Below are 25,927 nucleotides of genomic sequence, written 5' to 3'. Positions count from 1 at the left end.
GTAGATATTTCCATGTTCGTACAGATAGCGGTGCTTATATTTCCATGTTTATACAGGTAGCGGTGTAGATATTTCCATGTTTATACAGATAGCGGTGTAGATATTTCCATGTTTATACAGATAGCGGTGTAGATATTTCCAAGTTTATACAGATAGTGGTGTAGATATCTCCATCTTAACACAGGTGGCGGTGTAGATATTTATATGTTCATACAGATGGCGGTGCAGATATTTCCATGTTCATACAGATGGCGGTGTAGATATTTCCATGTTTATAGAGATCGCGGTGTAGCTATTTCCATGTTCATACAGATAGCGGTGTAGATATTTCCATGTTCATACAGATAGTGGTGTAGATATTTCCATGTTCATACAGATAGCGGTGTAGATATTTCCATGTTCATCCAGATGGCTGTGTAGACATATCCATGTTCATACAGATGGCGGTGAAGTTAATTCCATGTTCATACAGATACCGGTGTAGATATTTCCATGCTCATACAGATAGCGGTGTTGATATTTCCATCTACATACAGATAGCGGTGCTAATATTTCCATGTTTATACAGGTAGCGGTGTAGATATTTCCATGTTTATACAGATAGCGGTATAGATATTTCCATGTTTATACAGATAGAGGTGTAGATATCTCCATCTTAATACAGATGGCGGTGTAGATATTTATATGTTCATACAGATGGCCGTGCAGATATTTCCATGTTCATACAGATGACGGTGTAGATATTTCCATGTTCATACAGAGAGCGGTGTAGTTATTTCCATGTGTAAAGAGATAGCTGTGTAGATATTTCCATGTATATGCAGATAGCTGTGTAGATATTTCCATTTTCATGCAGATAGCGGTTTAGATATTTCCATGTTCAAACAGATAGCGGTGTAGATATTTCCATGTTCATACAGATAGCGGTGCAGATATTTCCATGTTTATACAGATAGCGGTGAAGATGTATGCATGTTTACACAGATAGCGGTGTAGATATTTCCATGATCATACAGATAGCGGTGTAGATAATTCCATGTTCATCCAGATGGCTGTGTAGATATATCCATGTTCATACAGATAGCGGTGAAGATATTTCCATGTTCATACAGATAGTGGTGTAGATATTTCCATGTTCATACAGATAGCGGTGTAGCTATTTCCATGTTAATACAGGTAGCGGTGTAGATATTTCCATGTTTATTCAGATAGCGGTGTAGATATCTCCATCTTAATACAGATGGCGGTGTAGATATTTATATGTTCATACAGATGGCGGTGCAGATATTTCCATGTTCATACAGATGGCGGTGTAGACATTTCCATGTTTATAGAGATACCGGTGTAGCTATTTCCATGTTCATACAGATAGCGGTGTAGATATTTCCATGTTCATACAGATAGTGGTGTAGATATTTCCATGTTCATACAGATAGCGGTGTAGCTATTTCCATGTTCATACAGATAGCGGTGTAGATAATTCCATGTTCATCCAGATGGCTGTGTAGACATATCCATGTTCATAGAGATGGCGGTGAAGGTAATTCCATGTTCATACAGATAGCGGTGTAGATATTTCCATGTTCAAACAGATAGTGGTGTAGATATTTCCATGTTCATACAGATAGAGGGGCTGATATTTCCATGTTCATACAGATAGCGTTGCTGATATTTCCATGTTTATACAGATAACGGTGTAGATATTTCCATGTTTATACAGATAGCGGTGTAGATACTTCCATGTTTATACAGATAGCGGTGTAGATATCTCCATCTTAATACAGATGGCGGTGTAGATATTTATTTGTTCATACAGATGGCGGTGCAGATATTTCCATGTTTATACAGATAGCGGTGTAGATATTTCCATGTTTATACAGATAGCGGTGTAGATATCTCCATCTTAATACAGATGGCGGTGTAGATATTTATATGTTCATACAGATGGCGGTGGAGATATTTCCATGTTCATACAGATGGCGGTGTAGATATTTCCATGTTTATAGAGATAGCGGTGTAGTTATTTCCATGTGTAAAGAGATAGCTTTGTAGATATTTCCATGTATGTGCAGATAGCTGTGTAGATATTTCCATTTTCATGCAGATAGCGGTGTCGATATTTCCATGTTCAAACAGATAGCGTTGTAGATATTTCCATGTTCACACAGATAGCGGTGTAGATATTTCCATGTTTATACAGATAGCGGTGAAGATGTATGCATGTTTACACAGATAGCGGTGTAGATATTTCCATGTTCATACAGATAGCGGTGCTGATATTACCATGTTTTTACAGGTAGCGGTGTAGATATTTCCATGTTTATACAGATAGCGGTGTAGATATTTCCATGTTTATACAGATGGCGGTGTAGATATTTCCATGTTTATACAGATAGCGGTGTAGATATCTCCATCTTAATACTGTTGGTCGTGTAGATATTTATATGTTCATACGGATGGCGGTGCAGATATTTCTATGTTCATACAGATGGCAGTGTAGATATTTCCATGTTCAAACAGATAGCGGTGTAGATATTTCCATGTTCATACAGATGGCGGTGAAGATATTTCCATGTTCATACAGATAGCGGTGCTGATTTTTCCATGTTTATACAGGTAGCGGTGTAGATATTTCCATGATTATACAGATAGCGGTGGAGATATTTCCATGTTTATACAGATAGCGGTGTAGATATTTCCATGTTTATTCAGATAGCGGTGTAGATATCTCCATCTTAATACAGATGGCGGTGTAGATATTTATATGTTCATACAGATGGCAGTGCAGATATTTCCATGTTCATAAAGATGGCGGTGTAGACATTTCCATGTTTATAGAGATAGCGGTGTAGCTATTTCCATGTTCATACAGATAGCGGTGTAGATATTTCCATGTTCATACAGATAGTGGTGTAGATATTTCCATGTTCATACAGAAAGCGGTGTAGCTATTTCCATGTTCATACAGATAGCGGTGTAGATATTTCCATGTTCATCCAGATGGCTGTGTAGACATATCCATGTTCATAGAGATGGCGGTGAAGGTAATTCCATGTTCATACAGATAGCGGTGTTGATATTTCCATGTTCATACTGATAGTGGTGTAGATATTTCCATGTTCATACAGATAGAGGGGCTGATATTTCCATGTTCATACAGATAGCGTTGCTGATATTTCCATGTTTATAAAGATAACGGTGTAGATATTTCCATGTTTATACAGATAGCGGTGTAGATATTTCCATGTTTATACAGATAGCGGTGTAGATATCTCCATCTTAATACAGATGGCGGTGTAGATATTTATATGTTCATACAGATGGCGGTGCAGATATTTCCATGTTCATACAGATGGCTGTGTAGATATTTCCATGTTTATAGAGATAGCGGTGTAGTTATTTCCATGTGTAAAGAGATAGCTTTGTAGATATTTCCATGTATATGCAGATAGCTGTGTAGATATTTCCATTTTCATGCAGATAGCGGTGTAGATATTTCCATGTTCATACAGATAGCGGTGTAGATATTTCCATGTTCATCCAGATGGCTGTGTAGATATATCCATGTTCATACAGATAGCGGTGTAGATATTTCCACGTTCATACAGAAAATGCTGTAGATATTTCCATGTTCATACAGATAGCGGTGAAGCTATTTCCATGCTCATACAGATAGCGGTGTAGATATTTCCATGTTCGTAGAGATAGCGGTGTAGATATTTCCATGTTCGTACAGATAGCGGTGCTTATATTTCCATGTTTATACAGGTAGCGGTGTAGATATTTCCATGTTTATACAGATAGCGGTGTAGATATTTCCATGTTTATACAGATAGCGGTGTAGATATTTCCAAGTTTATACAGATAGTGGTGTAGATATCTCCATCTTAATACAGTTGGCGGTGTAGATATTTATATGTTCATACAGATGGCGGTGCAGATATTTCCATGTTCATACAGATGGAGGTGTAGATATTTCCATGTTTATAGAGATAGCGGTGTAGCTATTTCCATGTTCATACAGATAGCGTTGTAGATATTTCCATGTTCATACAGATAGTGGTGTAGATATTTCCATGTTCATACAGATAGCGTTGTAGATATTTCCATGTTCATCCAGATGGCTGTGTAGACATATCCATGTTCATACAGATGGCGGTGAAGTTAATTCCATGTTCATACAGATACCGGTGTAGATATTTCCATGCTCATACAGATAGCGGTGTTGGTATTTCCATCTTCATACAGATAGCGGTGCTAATATTTCCATGTTTATACAGGTTGCGGTGTAGATATTTCCATGTTTATACAGATAGCGGTGTAGATATTTCCATGTTTATACAGATAGAGGTGTAGATATCTCCATCTTAATACAGATGGCGGTGTAGATATTTATATGTTCATACAGATGGCCGTGCAGATATTTCCATGTTCATACAGATGACGGTGTAGATATTTCCATGTTCATACAGATAACGGTGTAGTTATTTCCATGTGTAAAGAGATAGCTTTGTAGATATTTCCATGTATATGCAGATAGCTGTGTAGATATTTCCATTTTCATGCAGATAGCGGTGTAGATATTTCCATGTTCAAACAGATAGCGGTGTAGATATTTCCATGTTCATACAGATAGCGGTGCTGATATTTCCATCTTTATACAGGTAGCGGTGTAGTTATTTCCATGTTTATACAGATAGCGGTGTAGATATTTCCATGTTCATACAGATAGCGGTGTAGATATTTTCGTGTTTATACAGATAGCGATATAGATATTTCCATGTTCATACAGATAGCGGTGTAGATATTTCCATGTTCATCCAGATGGCTGTGTAGATATATCCATGTTCATACAGATAGCGGTGTAGATATTTCCATGTTCATACAGAAAATGCTGTAGATATTTCCATGTTCATACAGATAGCGGTGAAGCTATTTCCATGCTCATACAGATAGCGGTGTAGATATTTCCATGTTCGTACAGATAGCGGTGTAGATATTTCCATGTTCGTACAGATAGCGGTGCTTATATTTCCATGTTTATACAGGTAGCGGTGTAGATATTTCCATGTTTATACAGATAGCGGTGTAGATATTTCCAAGTTTATACAGATAGTGGTGTAGATATCTCCATCTTAATACAGGTGGCGGTGTAGATATTTATATGTTCATACAGATGGCGGTGCAGATATTTCCATGTTCATACAGATGGCGGTGTAGATATTTCCATGTTTATAGAGATAGCGGTGTAGCTATTTCCATGTTCATACAGATAGCGGTGTAGATATTTCCATGTTCATACAGATAGTGGTGTAGGTATTTCCATGTTCATAGAGATAGCGGTGTAGATATTTCCATGTTCATACAGATACCGGTGTAGATATTTCCATGCTCATACAGATAGCGGTGTTGATATTTCCATCTTCATACAGATAGCGGTGCTAATATTTCCATGTTTATACAGGTAGCGGTGTAGATATTTCCATGTTTACACAGATAGCGGTGTAGATATTTCCATGTTTATACAGATAGAGTTGTAGATATCTCCATCTTAATACAGAAGGCAGTGTAGATATTTATATGTTCATAAAGATGGCCGTGCAGATATTTCCATGTTCATACAGATGACTGTGTAGATATTTCCATGTTCATACAGATAACGGTGTAGTTATTTCCATGTGTAAATAGATAGCTGTGTAGATATTTCCATGTATATGCAGATAGCTGTGTAGATATTTCCATTTTCATGCAGATAGCGGTTTAGATATTTCCATGTTCAAACAGATAGCGGTGTAGATATTTCCATGTTCATACAGATAGCGGTGCAGATATTTCCATGTTTATACAGATAGCGGTGAAGATGTATGCATGTTTACACAGATAGCAGTGTAGATATTTCCATGATCATAGAGATAGCGGTGTAGATATTTCCAAGTTCATCCAGATGGCTGTGTAGATATATCCATGTTCATACAGATAGCGGTGAAGATATTTCCATGTTCATACAGATAGTGGTGTAGATATTTCCATGTTCATACAGATAGCGGTGTAGCTATTTCCATGTTAATACAGGTAGCTGTGTAGATATTTCCATGTTTATTCAGATAGCGGTGTAGATATCTCCATCTTAATACAGATGGCGGTGTAGATATTTATATGTTCATACAGATGGCGGTGCAGATATTTCCATGTTCATACTGATGGCGGTGTAGACATTTCCATGTTTATAGAGATAGCGGTGTAGCTATTTCCATGTTCATACAGATAGTGGTGTAGATATTTCCATGTTCATACAGATAGCGGTGTAGCTATTTCCATGTTCATACAGATAGCGGTGTAGATAATTCCATGTTCATCCAGATGGCTGTGTAGACATATCCATGTTCATAGAGATGGCGGTGAAGGTAATTCCATGTTCATACAGATAGCGGTGTAGATATTTCCATGTTCAAACAGATAGTGGTGTAGATATTTCCATGTTCATACAGATAGAGGGGCTGATATTTCCATGTTCATACAGATAGCGTTGCTGATATTTCCATGTTTATACAGATAACGGTGTAGATATTTCCATGTTTATACAGATAGCGGTGTAGATATTTCCATGTTTATACAGATAGCGGTGTAGATATCTCCATCTTAATAAAGATGGCGGTGTAGATATTTATTTGTTCATACAGATGGCGGTGCAGAAATTTCCATGTTTATACAGATAGCGGTGTAGATATTTCCATGTTTATACAGATAGCGGTGTAGATATCTCCATCTTAATACAGATGGCGGTGTAGATATTTATATGTTCATACAGATGGCGGTGCAGATATTTCCATGTTCATACAGATGGCGGTGTAGACATTTCCATGTTTATAGAGATAGCGGTGTAGCTATTTCCATGTTCATACAGATAGCGGTGTAGATATTTCCATGTTCATACAGATAGTGGTGTAGATATTTCCATGTTCATACAGATAGCGGTGTAGCTATTTCCATGTTCATACAGATAGCGGTGTAGATATTTCCATGTTAATCCAGATGGCTTTGTAGACATATCCATGTTCATAGAGATGGCGGTGAAGGTAATTCCATGTTCATACAGATAGCGTTGTAGATATTTCCATGTTCATACAGATAGTGGTGTAGATATTTCCATGTTCATACAGATAGAGGGGCTGATATTTCCATGTTCATACAGATAGCGTTGCTGATATTTCCATGTTTATACAGATAACGGTGTAGATATTTCCATGTTTGTACAGATAGCGGTGTAGATATTTCCATGTTTATACAGATAGCGGTGTAGATATCTCCATCTTAATACAGATGGCGGTGTAGATATTTATATGTTCATACAGATGGCGGTGCAGATATTTCCATGTTCGTACAGATGGCGGTGTAGATATTTCCATGTTTATAGAGATAGCGGTGTAGTTATTTCCATGTGTAAAGAGATAGCTTTGTAGATATTTCCATGTATGTGCAGATAGCTGTGTAGATATTTCCATTTTCATGCCGATAGCGGTGTAGATATTTCCATGTTCAAACAGATAGCGTTGTAGATATTTCCATGTTCACACAGATAGCGGTGTAGATATTTCCATGTTTATACAGATAGCGGTGAAGATGTATGCATGTTTACACAGATAGCGGTGTAGATATATCCATGTTCATACAGATAGCGGTGCTGATATTACCATGTTTTTACAGGTAGCGGTGTAGATATTTCCATGTTTATACAGATAGCGGTGTAGATATTTCCATGTTTATACAGATAGCGGTGTAGATATTTCCATGTTTATACAGATAGCGGTGTAGATATCTCCATCTTAATACAGTTGGTCGTGTAGATATTTATATGTTCATACGGATGGCGGTGCAAATATTTCTATGTTCATACAGATGGCAGTGTAGATATTTCCATGTTCAAACAGATAGCGGTGTAGATATTTCCATGTTCATACAGATGGCGGTGAAGATATTTCCATGTTCATACAGATAGCGGTGTAGATATTTCCAGTTTCATACTGATAGCGGTGTAGATATTTCCATGTTCATACAGATAGCGGTGCTGATTTTTCCATGTTTATACAGGTAGCGGTGTAGCTATTTCCATGTTTATACAGATAGCGGTGTAGATATTTCCATGTTTATAGAGATAGCGGTGTAGATATCTCCATCTTATTACAGATGGCGGTGTAGATATTTATATGTTCATACAGATGGCGGTGCAGATATTTCCATGTTCATACAGATGGCGGTGTAGACATTTCCATGTTTATAGAGATAGCGGTGTAGCTATTTCCATGTTCATACAGATAGCGGTGAAGATATTTCCATGTTCATACAGATAGTGGTGTAGATATTTCCATGTTCATACAGATAGCGGTGTAGCTATTTCCATGTTCATACAGATAGCGGTGTAGATAATTCCATGTTCATCCAGATGGCTGTGTAGACATATCCATGTTCACAGAGATGGCGGTGAAGTTAATTCCATGTTCATACAGATAGCGGTGTAGATATTTCCATGTTCAAACAGATAGTGGTGTAGATATTTCCATGTTCATACAGATTGAGGGGCTGATATTTCCATGTTCATACAGATAGCGTTGCTGATATTTCCATGTTTATACAGATAACGGTGTAGATATTTCCATGTTTATACAGATAGCGGTGTAGATATTTCCATGTTTATACAGATAGCGGTGTAGATATCTCCATCTTAATAAAGATGGCGGTGTAGATATTTATTTGTTCATACAGATGGCGGTGCAGAAATTTCCATGTTTATACAGATAGCGGTGTAGATATTTCCATGTTTATACAGATAGCGGTGTAGATATCTCCATCTTAATACAGATGGCGGTGTAGATATTTATATGTTCATACAGATGGCGGTGCAGATATTTCCATGTTCATACAGATGGCGGTGTAGACATTTCCATGTTTATAGAGATAGCGGTGTAGCTATTTCCATGTTCATACAGATAGCGGTGTAGATATTTCCATGTTCATACAGATAGTGGTGTAGATATTTCCATGTTCATACAGATAGCGGTGTAGCTATTTCCATGTTCATACAGATAGCGGTGTAGATATTTCCATGTTAATCCAGATGGCTTTGTAGACATATCCATGTTCATAGAGATGGCGGTGAAGGTAATTCCATGTTCATACAGATAGCGTTGTAGATATTTCCATGTTCATACAGATAGTGGTGTAGATATTTCCATGTTTATACAGATAGCGGTGAAGATGTATGCATGTTTACACAGATAGCGGTGTAGATATTTCCATGTTCATACAGATAGCGGTGCTGATATTACCATGTTTTTACAGGTAGCGGTGTAGATATTTCCATGTTTATACAGATAGCGGTGTAGATATTTCCATGTTTATACAGATAGCGGTGTAGATATTTCCATGTTTATTCAGATAGTGGTGTAGATATCTCCATCTTAATACAGTTGGTCGTGTAGATATTTATATGTTCATACGGATGGCGGTGCAAATATTTCTATGTTCATACAGATGGCAGTGTAGATATTTCCATGTTCAAACAGATAGCGGTGTAGATATTTCCATGTTCATACAGATGGCGGTGAAGATATTTCCATGTTCATACAGATAGCGGTGTAGATATTTCCAGTTTCATACTGATAGCGGTGTAGATATCTCCATGTTCATACAGATAGTGGTGCTGATTTTTCCATGTTTATACAGGTAGCGGTGTAGCTATTTCCATGTTTATACAGATAGCGGTGTAGATATTTCCATGTTTATACAGATAGCGGTGTAGATATCTCCATCTTATTACAGATGGCAGTGTAGATATTTATATGTTCATACAGATGGCGGTGCAGATATTTCCATGTTCATACAGATGGCGGTGTAGACATTTCCATGTTTATAGAGATAGCGGTGTAGCTATTTCCATGTTCATACAGACAGCGGTGAAGATATTTCCATGTTCATACAGATAGTGGTGTAGATATTTCCATGTTCATACAGATAGCGGTGTAGCTATTTCCATGTTCATACAGATAGCGGTGTAGATAATTCCATGTTCATCCAGATGGCTGTGTAGACATATCCATGTTCATAGAGATGGCGGTGAAGTTAATTCCATGTTCATACAGATAGCGGTGTAGATATTTCCATGTTCAAACAGATAGTGGTGTAGATATTTCCATGTTCATACAGATAGAGGGGCTGATATTTCCATGTTCATACAGATAGCGTTGCTGATATTTCCATGTTTATACAGATAACGGTGTAGATATTTCCATGTTTATACAGATAGCGGTGTAGATATTTCCATGTTTATACAGATAGCGGTGTAGATATCTCCATCTTAATACAGATGGCGGTGTAGATATTTATATGTTCATACAGATGGCGGTGCAGATATTTCCATGTTCATACAGATGGCGGTGTAGATATTTCCATGTTTATAGAGATAGCGGTGTAGTTATTTCCATGTGTAAAGAGATAGCTTTGTAGATATTTCCATGTATATGCAGATAGCTGTGTAGATATTTCCATTTTCATGCAGATAGCGGTGTAGATATTTCCATGTTCAAACAGATAGCGGTGTAGATATTTCCATGTTCATACAGATAACGGTGCTGATATTTCCATCTTTATACAGGTAGCGGTGTAGTTATTTCCATGTTTATACAGATAGCGGTGTAGATATTTCCATGTTCATACAGATAGCGGGGTAGATATTTTCGTGTTTATACAGATAGCGATGTAGATATTTCCATGTTCATAGAGATAGCGGTGTAGATATTTCCCTGTTCATCCAGATGGCTGTGTAGATATATCCATGTTCATACAGATAGCGGTGTAGATATTTCCATGTTCATACAGAAAATGCTGTAGATATTTCCATGTTCATACAGATAGCGGTGTAGATATTTCCATGTTCATGCAGATGGCTGTGTAGACATATCCATGTTCATACAGATGGCGGTGAAGTTAATTCCATCTTCATACAGATACCGGTGTAGATATTTCCATGCTCATACAGATAGCGGTGTTGATATTTCCATCTTCATACAGATAGCGTTGCTAATATTTCCATGTTTATACAGGTAGCGGTGTAGATATTTCCATGTTTATACAGATAGCGGTGTAGATATTTCCATGTTTATACAGATAGAGGTGTAGATATCTCCATCTTAATACAGATGGCGGTGTAGATATTTATATGTTCATACAGATGGCCGTGCAGATATTTCCATGTTCATACAGATGACGGTGTAGATATTTCCATGTTCATACAGATAACGGTGTAGTTATTTCCATGTGTAAAGAGATAGCTGTGTAGATATTTCCATGTATATGCAGATAGCTGTGTAGATATTTCCATTTTCATGCAGATAGCGGTTTAGATATTTCCATGTTCAAACAGATAGCGGTGTAGATATTTCCATGTTCATACAGATAGCGGTGTAGATATTTTCGTGTTTATACAGATAGCGATGTAGATATTTCCAATGTCATACAGATAGCGGTGTAGATATTTCCATGTTCATCCAGATGGCTGTGTAGATATATCCATGTTCATACAGATAGCGGTGTAGATATTTCCATGTTCATACAGAAAATGCTGTAGATATTTCCATGTTCATACAGATAGCGGTGAAGCTATTTCCATGCTCATACAGATAGCGGTGTAGATATTTCCATGTTAGTACAGATAGCGGTGTAGATATTTCCATGTTCGTACAGATAGTGGTGCTTATATTTCCATGTTTATACAGGTAGCGGTGTAGATATTTCCATGTTTATACAGATAGCGGTGTAGATATTTCCATGTTTATACAGATAGCGGTGTAGATATTTCCAAGTTTATACAGATAGTGGTGTAGATATCTCCATCTTAATACTGTTGGCGGTGTAGATATTTATATGTTCATACAGATGGCGGTGCAGATATTTCCATGTTCATACAGATGGCGGTGTAGATATTTCCATGTTTATAGAGATAGCGGTGTAGCTATTTCCATGTTCATACAGATAGCGGTGTAGATATTTCCATGTTCATACAGATAGTGGTGTAGATATTTCCATGTTCATACAGATAGCGGTGTAGATATTTCCATGTTCATCCAGATGGCTGTGTAGACATATCCATGTTCATACAGATGGCGGTGAAGTTAATTCCGTCTTCATACAGATACCGGTGTAGATATTTCCATGCTCATACAGATAGCGGTGTTGATATTTCCATGTTTATACAGATAGCGGTGTAGATATTTCCATGTTTATACAGATAGCGGTGTAGATATTTCCATGTTTATACAGATAGCGGTGTAGATATCTCCATCTTAATACAGATGGCGGTGTAGATATTTATTTGTTCATACAGATGGCGGTGCAGAAATTTCCATGTTTATACAGATAGCGGTGTAGATATTTCCATGTTCATCCAGATGGCTGTGTAGACATATCCATGTTCATACAGATGGCGGTGAAGTTAATTCCATCTTCATACAGATACCGGTGTAGATATTTCCATGCTCATACAGATAGCGGTGTTGATATTTCCATCTTCATACAGATAGCGGTGCTAATATTTCCATGTTTATACAGGTAGCGGTGTGGATATTTCCATGTTTATACAGATAGCGGTGTAGATATTTCCATGTTTATACAGATAGAGGTGTAGATATCTCCATCTTAATACAGATGGCGGTGTAGATATTTATATGTTCATACAGATGGCCGTGCAGATATTTCCATGTTCATACAGATGACGGTGTAGATATTTCCATGTTCATACAGATAACGGTGTAGTTATTTCCATGTGTAAAGAGATAGCTGTGTAGATATTTCCATGTATATGCAGATAGCTGTGTAGATATTTCCATTTTCATGCAGATAGCGGTTTAGATATTTCCATGTTCAAACAGATAGCGGTGTAGATATTTCCATGTTCATACAGATAGCGGTGTAGATATTTCCATGTTCATCCAGATGGCTGTGTAGATATATCCATGTTCATACAGATAGCGGTGTAGATATTTCCATGTTCATACAGAAAATGCTGTAGATATTTCCATGTTCATACAGATAGCGGTGAAGCTATTTCCATGCTCATACAGATAGCGGTGTAGATATTTCCATGTTAGTACAGATAGCGGTGTAGATATTTCCATGTTCGTACAGATAGCGGTGCTTATATTTCCATGTTTATACAGGTAGCGGTGTAGATATTTCCATGTTTATACAGATAGCGGTGTAGATATTTCCATGTTTATACAGATAGCGGTGTAGATATTTCCAAGTTTATACAGAGAGTGGTGTAGATATCTCCATCTTAATACAGTTGGCGGTATAGATATTTATATGTTCATACAGATGGCGGTGCAGATATTTCCATGTTCATACAGATGGCGGTGTAGATATTTCCATGTTTATAGAGATAGCGGTGTAGCTATTTCCATGTTCATACAGATAGCGGTGTAGATATTTCCATGTTCATCCAGATGGCTGTGTAGACATATCCATGTTCATACAGATGGCGGTGAAGTTAATTCCGTCTTCATACAGATACCGGTGTAGATATTTCCATGCTCATACAGATAGCGGTGTTGATATTTCCATGTTTATACAGATAGCGGTGTAGATATTTCCATGTTTATACAGATAGCGGTGTAGATATTTCCATGTTTATACAGATAGCGGTGTAGATATCTCCATCTTAATACAGATGGCGGTGTAGATATTTATTTGTTCATACAGATGGCGGTGCAGAAATTTCCAAGTTTATAGAGACAGCGTTGTAGATATTTCCATGTTTATACAGATAGCGGTGTAGATATCTCCATCTTAATACAGATGGCGCTGTAGATATTTATATGTTCATACAGATGGCGGTGCAGATATTTCCATGTTCATACAGATGGCGGTGTAGACATTTCCATGTTTATAGAGATAGCGGTGTAGCTATTTCCATGTTCATACAGATAGCGGTGTAGATATTTCCATGTTCATACAGATAGTGGTGTAGATATTTCCATGTTCATACAGATAGCGGTGTAGCTATTTCCATGTTCATACAGATAGCGGTGTAGATATTTCCATGTTAATCCAGATGGCTTTGTAGACATATCCATGTTCATAGAGATGGCGGTGAAGGTAATTCCATGTTCATACAGATAGCGGTGTAGATATTTCCATGTTCATACAGATAGTGGTGTAGATATTTCCATGTTCATACAGATAGAGGGGCTGATATTTCCATGTTCATACAGATAGCGTTGCTGATATTTCCATGTTTATACAGATAACGGTGTAGATATTTCCATGTTTATACAGATAGCGGTGTAGATATTTCCATGTTTATACAGATAGCGGTGTAGATATCTCCATCTTACTACAGATGGCGGTGTAGATATTTATATGTTCATACAGATGGCGGTGAAGATATTTCCATGTTCATACAGATGGCGGTGTAGATATTTCCATGTTTATAGAGATAGCGGTGTAGTTATTTCCATGTGTAAAGAGATAGCTTTGTAGATATTTCCATGTATGTGCAGATAGCTGTGTAGATATTTCCATTTTCATGCCTATAGCGGTGTAGATATTTCCATGTTCAAACAGATAGCATTGTAGATATTTCCATGTTCACACAGATAGCGGTGTAGATATTTCCATGTTTATACAGATAGCGGTGAAGATGTATGCATGTTTACACAGATAGCGGTGTAGATATTTCCATGTTCATACAGATAGCGGTGCTGATATTACCATGTTTTTACAGGTAGCGGTGTAGATATTTCCATGTTTCTACAGATAGCGGTGTAGATATTTCCATGTTTATACAGATAGCGGTGTAGATATTTCCATGTTTATACAGATAGCGGTGTAGATATCTCCATCTTAATACAGTTGGTCGTGTAGATATTTATATGTTCATACGGATGGCGGTGCAGATATTTCTATGTTCATACAGATGGCAGTGTAGATATTTCCATGTTCAAACAGATAGCGGTGTAGATATTTCCATGTTCATACAGATGGCGGTGAAGATATTTCCATGTTCATACAGATAGCGGTGTAGATATTTCCAGTTTCATACTGATAGCGGTGTAGATATTTCCATGTTCATACAGATAGCGGTGCTGATTTTTCCATGTTTATACAGGTAGCGGTGTAGCTATTTCCATGTTTATAGAGACAGCGGTGTAGATATTTCCATGTTTATACAGATAGCGGTGTAGATATCTCCATCTTAATACAGATGGCGGTGTAGATATTTATATGTTCATACAGATGGCGGTGCAGATATTTCCATGTTCATACAGATGGCGGTGTAGACATTTCCATGTTTATAGAGATAGCGGTGTAGCTATTTCCATGTTCATACAGATAGCGGTGTAGATATTTCCATGTTCATACAGATAGTGGTGTAGATATTTCCATGTTCATACAGAAAGCGGTGTAGCTATTTCCATGTTCATACAGATAGCGTTGTAGATATTTCCATGTTCATCCAGATGGCTGTGTAGACATATCCATGTTCATAGAGATGGCGGTGAAGGTAATTCCATGTTCATACAGATAGCGGTGTAGATATTTCCATGTTCATACTGATAGTGGTGTAGATATTTCCATGTTCATACAGATAGAGGGGCTGATATTTCCATGTTCATACAGATAGCGTTGCTGATATTTCCATGTTTATACAGATAACGGTGTAGATATTTCCATGTTTATACAGATAGCGGTGTAGATATTTCCATGTTTATACAGATAGCGGTGTAGATATCTCCATCTTAATACAGATGGCGGTGTAGATATTTATATGTTCATACAGATGGCGGTGCAGATATTTCCATGTTCATACAGATGGCGGTGTAGATATTTCCATGTTTATAGAGATAGCGGTGTAGTTATTTCCATGTGTAAAGAGATAGCTTTGTAGATATTTCCATGTATATGCAGATAGCTGTGTAGATATTTCCATTTTCATGCAGATAGCGGTGTAGATATTTCCATGTTCAAACAGATAGCGGTGTAGATATTTATATGTTCATACAGACAGCGGTGCTGATATTTCCATTTTTATACAGGTAGCGGTGTAGTTATTTCCATGTTTATACAGATAGCGGTGTAGATATTTCCATGTTCATACAGATAGCGGTGTAGATATTTTCGTGTTTATACAGATAGCGGTGTAGATATTTCCATGTTTATACAGATAGCGGTGTAGATATCTCCATCTTAATACAGATGGCGGTGTAGATATTTATATGTTCATACAGATAGCGGTGTAGATATCTCCATCTTAATACAGATGGCGGTGTAGATATTTATTTGTTCATACAGATGGCGGTGCAGAAATTTCCATGTTTATACAGATAGCGGTGTAGATATTTCCATGTTCATCCAGATGGCTGTGTAGACATATCCATGTTCATACAGATGGCGGTGAAGTTAATTCCATCTTCATACAGATACCGGTGTAGATATTTCCATGCTCATACAGATAGCGGTGTTGATATTTCCATCTTCATACAGATAGCGGTGCTAATATTTCCATGTTTATACAGGTAGCGGTGTAGATATTTCCATGTTTATACAGATAGCGGTGTAGATATTTCCATGTTTATACAGATAGAGGTGTAGATATCTCCATCTTAATACAGATGGCGGTGTAGATATTTATATGTTCATACAGATGGCCGTGCAGATATTTCCATGTTTATACAGATGACGGTGTAGATAATTAAATGTTCATACAGATAACGGTGTAGTTATTTCCATGTGTAAAGAGATAGCTGTGTAGATATTTCCATGTATATGCAGATAGCTGTGTAGATATTTCCATTTTCATGCAGATAGCGGTTTAGATATTTCCATGTTCAAACAGATAGCGGTGTAGATATTTCCATGTTCATACAGATAGCGGTGTAGATATTTTCGTGTTTATACAGATAGCGATGTAGATATTTCCAATGTCATACAGATAGCGGTGTAGATATTTCCATGTTCATCCAGATGGCTGTGTAGATATATCCATGTTCATACAGATAGCGGTGTAGATATTTCCATGTTCATACAGAAAATGCTGTAGATATTTCCATGTTCATACAGATAGCGGTGAAGCTATTTCCATGCTCATACAGATAGCGGTGTAGATATTTCCATGTTAGTACAGATAGCGGTGTAGATATTTCCATGTTCGTACAGATAGCGGTGCTTATATTTCCATGTTTATACAGGTAGCGGTGTAGATATTTCCATGTTTGTACAGATAGCGGTGTAGATATTTCCATGTTTATACAGATAGCGGTGTAGATATTTCCAAGTTTATACAGAGAGTGGTGTAGATATCTCCATCTTAATACAGTTGGCGGTGTAGATATTTATATGGTCATACAGATGGCGGTGCAGATATTTCCATGTTCATACAGATGGCGGTGTAGATATTTCCATGTTTATAGAGATAGCGGTGTAGCTATTTCCATGTTCATACAGATAGCGGTGTAGATATTTCCATGTTCATACAGATAGTGGTGTAGATATTTCCATGTTCATACAGATAGCGGTGTAGCTATTTCCATGTTCATCCAGATGGCTGTGTAGACATATCCATGTTCATACAGATGGCGGTGAAGTTAATTCCGTCTTCATACAGATACCGGTGTAGATATTTCCATGCTCATACAGATAGCGGTGTTGATATTTCCATGTTTATACAGATAGCGGTGTAGATATTTCCATGTTTATACAGATAGCGGTGTAGATATTTCCATGTTTATACAGATAGCGGTGTAGATATCTCCATCTTAATACAGATGGCGGTGTAGATATTTATTTGTTCATACAGATGGCGGTGCAGAAATTTCCTAGTTTATAGAGACAGCGTTGTAGATATTTCCATGTTTATACAGATAGCGGTGTAGATATCTCCATCTTAATACAGATGGCGGTGTAGATATTTATATGTTCATACAGATGGCGGTGCAGATATTTCCATGTTCATACAGATGGCGGTGTAGACATTTCCATGTTTATAGAGATAGCGGTGTAGCTATTTCCATGTTCATACAGATAGCGGTGTAGATATTTCCATGTTCATACAGATAGTGGCTTAGATATTTCCATGTTCATACAGATAGCGGTGTAGCTATTTCCATGTTCATACAGATAGCGGTGTAGATATTTCCATGTTAATCCAGATGGCTTTGTAGACATATCCATGTTCATAGAGATGGCGGTGAAGGTAATTCCATGTTCATACAGATAGCGGTGTAGATATTTCCATGTTCATACAGATAGTGGTGTAGATATTTCCATGTTCATACAGATAGAGGGGCTGATATTTCCATGTTCATACAGATAGCGTTGCTGATATTTCCATGTTTATACAGATAACGGTGTAGATATTTCCATGTTTATACAGATAGCGGTGTTGATATTTCCATGATTATACAGATAGCGGTGTAGATATCTCCATCTTAATACAGATGGCGGTGTAGATATTTATATGTTCATACAGATGGCGGTGCAGATATTTCCATGTTCATACAGATGGCGGTGTAGATATTTCCATGTTTATAGAGAAAGCGGTGTAGTTATTTCCATGTGTAAAGAGATAGCTTTGTAGATATTTCCATGTATGTGCAGATAGCTGTGTAGATATTTCCATTTTCATGCCGATAGCGGTGTAGATATTTCCATGTTCAAACAGATAGCGTTGTAGATATTTCCATGTTCACACAGATAGCTGTGTAGATATTTCCATGTTTATACAGATAGCGGTGAAGATGTATGCATGTTTACACAGATAGCGGTGTAGATATTTCCATGTTCATACAGATAGCGGTGCTGATATTACCATGTTTTTACAGGTAGCGGTGTAGATATTTCCATGTTTATACAGATAGCGGTGTAGATATTTCCATGTTTATACAGATAGCGGTGTAGATATCTCCATCTTAATACAGTTGGTCGTGTAGATATTTATATGTTCATACGGATGGCGGTGCAGATATTTATATGTTCATACGGATGGCGGTGCAGATATTTCTATGTTCATACAGATGGCAGTGTAGACATTTCCATGTTCAAACAGATAGCGGTGTAGATATTTCCATGTTCATACAGATGGCGGTGAAGATATTTCCATGTTCATACAGATAGCGGTGTAGATATTTCCAGTTTCATACTGATAGCGGTGTAGATATTTCCATGTTCATACAGATAGCGGTGCTGATTTTTCCATGTTTATACAGGTAGCGGTGTAGCTATTTCCATGTTTATACAGATAGCGGTGTAGATATTTCCATGTTTATACAGATAGTGGTGTAGATATCTCCATCTTAATACAGATGGCGGTGTAGATATTTATATGTTCATACAGATGGCGGTGCAGATATTTCCATGTTCATACAGATGGCGGTGTAGACATTTCCATGTTTATAGAGATAGCGGTGTAGCTATTTCCATGTTCATACAGATAGCGGTGTAGATATTTCCATGTTCATACAGATAGTGGTGTAGATATTTCCATGTTCATACAGAAAGCGGTGTAGCTATTTCCATGTTCATACAGATAGCGTTGTAGATATTTCCATGTTCATCCAGATGGCTGTGTAGACATATCCATGTTCATAGAGATGGCGGTGAAGGTAATTCCATGTTCATAGAGATAGCGGTGTAGATATTTCCATGTTCATACTGATAGTGGTGTAGATATTTCCATGTTCATACAGATAGAGGGGCTGATATTTCCATGTTCATACAGATAGCGTTGCTGATATTTCCATGTTTATACACATAACGGTGTAGATATTTCCATGTTTATACAGATAGCAGTGTAGATATTTCCATGTTTATACTCATAGCGGTGTAGATATCTCCATCTTAATACAGATGGCGGTGTAGATATTTATATGTTCATACAGATGGCGGTGCAGATATTTCCATGTTCATACAGATGGCGGTGTAGATATTTCCATGTTTATAGAGATAGCGGTGTAGTTATTTCCATGTGTAAAGAGATAGCTTTGTAGATATTTCCATGTATATGCAGATAGCTGTGTAGATATTTCCATTTTCATGCAGATAGTGGTGTAGATATTTCCATGTTCAAACAGATAGCGGTGTACATATTTCCATGTTCATACAGATAGCGGTGCTGATATTTCCATCTTTATACGGGTAGCGGTGTAGTTATTTCCATGATTATACAGATAGTGGTGTAGATATTTCCATGTTCATACAGATAGCGGTGTAGATATTTTCGTGTTTATACAGATAGCGATGTAGATATTTCCATGTTCATACTGATAGCGGTGCAGATATTTCCCTGTTCATCCAGATGGCTGTGTAGATATATCCATGTTCATACAGATAGCGGTGTAGATATTTCCATGTTCATACAGAAAATGCTGTAGATATTTCCATATTCATACAGATAGCGGTGAAGCTATTTCCATGCTCATACAGACAGCGGTGTAGATATTTCCATGTTCGTACAGATAGCGGTGTAGATATTTCCATGTTCGTACAGATAGCGGTGCTTATATTTCCATGTTTATACAGGTAGCGGTGTAGATATTTCCATGTTTATACAGATAGCGGTGTAGATATTTCCATGTTTATACAGATAGCGGTGTAGATATTTCCAAGTTTATACAGATAGTGGTGTAGATATCTCCATCTTAATACAGTTGGCGGTGTAGATATTTATATGTTCATACAGATGGCGGTGAAGATATTTCCATGTTCATACAGATGGCGGTGTAGATATTTCCATGTTTATAGAGATAGCGGTGTAGCTATTTCCATGTTCATACAGATAGCGGTGTAGATATTTCCATGTTCATACAGATAGTGGTGTAGATATTTCCATGTTCATACAGATAGCGGTGTAGATATTTCCATGTTCATCCAGATGGCTGTGTAGACATATCCATGTTCATACAGATGGCGGTGAAGTTAATTCCATCTTCATACAGATACCGGTGTAGATATTTCCATGCTCATACAGATAGCGGTGTTGATATTTCCATCTTCATACAGATAGCGGTGCTAATATTTCCATATTTATACAGGTAGCGGTGTAGATATTTCCATGTTTATACAGATAGCGGTGTTTATATTTCCATGTTCATACAGATAGTGGTGCGGATATTTCCATGTTCATACAGATGGCGGTGTAGATATTTACATGTTCATACAGATGGCGGTGTAGATATTTCCATGTTCATAGAGATGGCGGTGTAGATATTTCCATGTTTATGCAGATAGCGGTATAGATATTTCCATGTTTATAAAGATGGTGGTGTAGATATTTCCATTTTTATAGAGATGGCGGTCTAGATAATTCCATGTTTACAGAGATAGTGGTGTAGTTATTTCCAAGTTTATAGAGACAGCGTTGTAGATATTTCCATGTTTATACAGATAGTGGTGAAGATATTTCCATGTTTATACACATAGCGGTGTAGATATTTCCATGTTTACACAGATAGTAGTGTAGATATTTCCATGTTTATAGAGATAGTGGTGTAGATAATTTCAATTTTATACCGAGAGCAGTGTAGATATTTCCAAGTTCATACAGATAGCGGTGTAGATATTTCCACGTTTATAGAGATGGCGGTGTAGATATTTCCCTGTTCATACTGATGGCGGTGTAGATATTTCCATGTTTATAGAGATTGCGGTGTAGATATTTTCATGTTTATACAGATGGCGGTGTAGATATTTCCATGTTTACACAGATAGCGGTGTAGTCATTTCCATGTTTACACAGAGAGTGGTGTGGATATTTCCATGTTTATGCAGATAGCGGTGTAGATATTTCCATGTTTATAAAGATAGCGGTGCGGATATTTCCATATTTATACAGATAGTTGGGCAGATATTTCCATGTTTATACAGATAGCAGTGTAGATATTTCCATCTTAATACAGATGGCGGTGTAGATATGTCCATGTTCATACAGATGGCGGTGTAGATATTTCCATGTTCGTACAGATGGCGGTGTAGATATTACGAAGTTTATAGAGACAGCGCTGTAGTTACTTCCATATTTATAGAGAAATCTGTGTAGATATTTCCATGCATATGCAGACAGCTGTGTAGATATTTCCATGTTCATACAAATGGCGGTGTAGATATTTCCATGTTCATAGAGATGGCGTTGTAGATATTTCCATGTTTATACAGATAGCAGTGTAGTTATTTCCATGTTTATAGAGACAGCGGTGTAGATAATTTCAATTTTATACAGATACATGGGTAGATATTTGCATGTTCATACAGATAGCGGTGTAGATATATCCATTTTCATACAAATAGCGTGGTAGATATTTCTATGTTCATACAGATAGCGGTGTAGATATTTCCATGTTCATACAGATAGCGGTGTAGGTATTTCCATGTTCATACCAATAGCGGTGTGGATATTTCCATGTCCATACAGTTAGCGGTGTAGATATTTCCATGTTCATACAGATGGCGGTGTAGATATTTACATGTTCAAACAGATGGCAGTGTAGATATTTCCATGTTCGTACGGATGGCATTGTAGATATTTCCATGTTCATACAGGTGCCGGTGTAGATATTTCCATGTTTATACAGATAACAGTGTAGTTATTTCCATGTTTATAGAGATAACAGTGTAGATATTTCCATTGATATGCAGATAGCTTTATAGATATTTGCATGTTCATACAGATAGCGGTGTAGATTTTTCCATGTTCGTACAGTTAGCGGTGTGGATATTTCCATGTTCATACAGATAGCGGTGTAGATATTTCGATCTTCATACAGATAACGGTGTAGATATTTCCATGTTTATACAGATGGCGGTGTAGATATTTCCATGTTCATTCACATAGCGGTATAGATATTTCGATGTTCATCCAGATGGCTGTGTAGATATATCCATGTTCATACAGATAGCGGTGTTTATATTTCCATGTTCATACAGATAGTGGTGCGGATATTTCCATGTTTATACAGATAGTTGGGCAGATATTTCCATGTTTATACAGATAACGGTGTAGATATTTCCATCTTAATACAGATGGCTTTGTTGATATGTCCATGTTTGTACAGATGGCGGTGTAGATATTTCCATGTTCATACAGATGGCGGTGTAGATATTTCGAAGTTTACAGAGATAGCGCTGTAGTTATTTCCATATTTATAGAGAAATCTGTGTAGATATTTCCATGTATATGCAGATAGCTGTGTAGATATTTCCATGTTCATGCAGATAGCGTTGTAGATATTTCAATGTTCATCTAGATGCCGGTGTAGATATATCCATGTTCATACAGATGGCGGTGAAGATATTTCCATGTTCATAGAGATGGCGGTGTCGATATTTCCATGTTCATACAAATGGCGGTGTAGATATTTCCAAGTTCGTACAGGTGGCGGTGTAGATATTTCCATGTTTTTACAGATAGCAGTGTAGATATTTCCATGTTTATAGAGATAGCAATGTAGATATTTCCATTGATACACAGATAGTTGTGTAGATATTTGCATGTTCATACAGATAGTGGTGTAGATATTTCCATGTTCGTACAGATATCGGTGTAGATATTTCCATGTTGATACAGATGGCGGTGTAGATATTTCCATGTTCATACAGATGACGGTGTAGATATTTCCATGTTCGTACAGATGGCGGTGTAGATATTTCCATGTTCATACAGTTAGCAGTGTAGATATTTCCATGTTCATACAGATGGCGGTGTAGTTATTTACATGTTCATACAGATGGCGGTGTAGATATTTCCATGTTCATACAGATGGCGGTGTAGATATATCCATGTTCATAGAGATGGCGGTGTAGATATTTCCATGTTCATGCAGATAGCGATATAGATATTTCCATGTTTATACAGATGGTGGTGTAGATATTTCCAAGTTTATGGGGATGGCGTTGTAGATATTTTCATGTTTACACAGATGGCGGTGCATATATTTCCATGTTTACAGAGATAGCGGTGTAGACATTTCCATGTTTACACAGATAGCGTTGTGGATATTTCCATGTTTATGCAGATAGGGGTGTAGATATTTCCATGTTTATACAGATTGTGGTGCGGATATTTCCATGTTTATGCAGATATTTCCATGTTTATACAGATAACGGTGTAGTTACTTCCATGTTCATACCAATAGCGGTGTAGATATTTCCATGTTCATACAGTTAGCGGTGTAGATATTTCCATGTTCATACAGATGGCGGTGTAGATATTTACATGTTCATACAGATGGCGGTGTAGATATTTCCATGTTCGTATGGATGGCAGTGTAGATATTTCCATGTTCATACAGGTGGCGGTGTAGATATTTCCATGTTTATACAGATAGCAGTGTATTTATTTCCATGTTTATAAAGATAGCACTGTAGATATTTCCATGTATATTCAGATAGTTGTGTAGATATTTGCATGTTCATACAGATAGCGGTGTAGATATTTCCATGTTCGTACAGATAGCGGTGTAGATATTTCCGTGTTTATACAGATGGCGGTGTAGATATTTACATGTTCATACAGATGGCGGTGTAGATATTTCCATGTTCTTACAGATGGCGGTGTAGATATTTCCATGTTTATGCAGATAGCGGTATAGATATTTCCATGTTTATAAAGATGGTGGTGTAGATATTTCCATTTTTATAGAGATGGCGGTCTAGATAATTCCATGTTTACAGAGATAGTGGTGTAGTTATTTCCAAGTTTATAGAGACAGCGTTGTAGATATTTCCATGTTTATACAGATAGTGGTGAAGATATTTCCATGTTTATACACATAGCGGTGTAGATATTTCCATGTTTACACAGATAGCAGTGTAGATATTTCCATGTTTATAGAGATAGTGGTGTAGATAATTTCAATTTTATACCGAGAGCAGTGTAGATATTTCCAAGTTCATACAGATAGCGGTGTAGATATTTCCACGTTTATAGAGATGGCGGTGTAGATATTTCCCTGTTCATACTGATGGCGGTGTAGATATTTCCATGTTTATAGAGATTGCGGTGTAGATATTTTCATGTTTATACAGATGGCGGTGTAGATATTTCCATGTTTACACAGATAGCGGTGTAGTCATTTCCATGTTTACACAGAGAGTGGTGTGGATATTTCCATGTTTATGCAGATAGCGGTGTAGATATTTCCATGTTTATAAAGATAGCGGTGCGGATATTTCCATATTTATACAGATAGTTGGGCAGATATTTCCATGTTTATACAGATAGCAGTGTAGATATTTCCATCTTAATACAGATGGCGGTGTAGATATGTCCATGTTCATACAGATGGCGGTGTAGATATTTCCATGTTCGTACAGATGGCGGTGTAGATATTACGAAGTTTATAGAGACAGCGCTGTAGTTACTTCCATATTTATAGAGAAATCTGTGTAGATATTTCCATGCATATGCAGACAGCTGTGTAGATATTTCCATGTTCATACAAATGGCGGTGTAGATATTTCCATGTTCATAGAGATGGCGTTGTAGATATTTCCATGTTTATACAGATAGCAGTGTAGTTATTTCCATGTTTATAGAGACAGCGGTGTAGATAATTTCAATTTTATACAGATACATGGGTAGATATTTGCATGTTCATACAGATAGCGGTGTAGATATATCCATTTTCATACAAATAGCGTGGTAGATATTTCTATGTTCATACAGATAGCGGTGTAGATATTTCCATGTTCATACAGATAGCGGTGTAGGTATTTCCATGTTCATACCAATAGCGGTGTGGATATTTCCATGTCCATACAGTTAGCGGTGTAGATATTTCCATGTTCATACAGATGGCGGTGTAGATATTTACATGTTCAAACAGATGGCGGTGTAGATATTTCCATGTTCGTACGGATGGCATTGTAGATATTTCCATGTTCA

Source organism: Gorilla gorilla, chromosome 8, assembly GCF_029281585.2.
Source record: "Gorilla gorilla gorilla isolate KB3781 chromosome 8, NHGRI_mGorGor1-v2.1_pri, whole genome shotgun sequence".
NCBI lineage: Eukaryota > Metazoa > Chordata > Mammalia > Primates > Hominidae > Gorilla > Gorilla gorilla.
Note: the sequence above shows the minus strand (reverse complement) of the source record.